Raw genomic sequence first — 1469 nt, forward strand, 5'->3', positions numbered from 1 at the left:
CCTCTGCCTGCTAAAGGACGTCTGGGCTAGAACTTTCACCATAAAACTCATTTTATTGGTTAGCAATCCAGAAAAGACCAGAATGTTCTTTAGTGGGGGAAAGGATGAGGTGGTTTTCATATCTCAGAGCTCTACCACCCCACGGGATGGCATCGTTAGCTTCAGCTATCAACCTGACACAGCCTAGAGTTATCTAAGGGAGCCTTAACAGGGGATTGCCTTGATTAGATTAGCTTGTTCACATGTCTATGGAACATTTTGCCAACTGACGTAGGAGGGCCCAGACCAATGTGGGCAGCACCATCCCCAGGCAAGTGGTCCTGGGCTATATACAAAAAGGTTGGCCCTGAGCCTAGGAGCCAGTCAGCAGTAACCCTTCGTCATTTCTGCTTCAGGCTCCTGCCTTGGCTTCTCTTGAGGGTAGACTGTAGCCGGTAAATCAAATAGCCCTCTCTCCCCTAAATTCCATCATGTTTAGTACCACATCGGATGGCAAACTGGAACTCCCCATTAATCTGGAAAATACCTAACAACTTAATTGGGGAGATGATAAGACCTGCTTGCAAGATGGCTCAGCAGGTGGAGGTGCCTGCTGCCAAGATCAAGGATCTGAGTTCAGTCCCCAGAACATGGCAGAAAGAGAACACTGGTTCCTGCAAGTTACCCTCTATCCTCCACATGTGCTCTGGGTTCCCACACTCTGTGCACATGGAGATAGATAGATAGATAGATAGATAGATAGATAGATAGATAGATAGATAGATAAATAGATAGATGATAAGCATAATAAACTTTTGATTAATGTGAATGAGGACATTTTCATCACAAAAGGATGACTTTATGAGAGAATTGTCACTAACATACACACATCTGTGAGCAGAAGTACAGTAGGGAAGAGTGCTCACCACCTTCACGGCTCAGCCCTGAGGAACAGCATCCCATGAGGGGGTAAGCAGAATTATATTCACCAGATATCGTACTTTCAATGGCCCTGAGAGGCAATTCACAGGCTCCTATGTTTGAATACGTGGTCCCAGTTGGTGACCTGCTTGAGAAACATTAGAAGGCCTTGTTGGAGAAGGTGTGTCACTGAGGGTGGGTTTTCTAAAGCCTAGGATATTCATAGTTAGCGCTCCTGAGCCCTCTCTCTCCCCCCTGACTTGCTCCTACTTGCGGACAAGGATGTAAGCTCTCAGCTACTGCTTCAGTGCTGTGCCTCTCTGCTGCCATACCCCCTACCTCAATGGTTGTAGACTCACCCTCTCAAACTGTCAGCCCCAATAAGCCCCTTCCTCTATAAATTGTCGTGTGGTCATGGTGTCTTTTCTAAGGCTGGGTGGTGGTNAGGCACACCTTTAATCCTAGCACTAGGGAGAGAGAAGCAGGTGTATCTCTGAGTTCGAGGCCAGCCTGGTCTACAGAGTGAGTTCCAGGACAGCCAGGACTACACAGAGAAACCCTGTCTTGAA

Source organism: Mus caroli, chromosome 2 (genome assembly GCF_900094665.2).
Source record: "Mus caroli chromosome 2, CAROLI_EIJ_v1.1, whole genome shotgun sequence".
NCBI classification, from domain to species: Eukaryota; Metazoa; Chordata; class Mammalia; order Rodentia; family Muridae; genus Mus; species Mus caroli.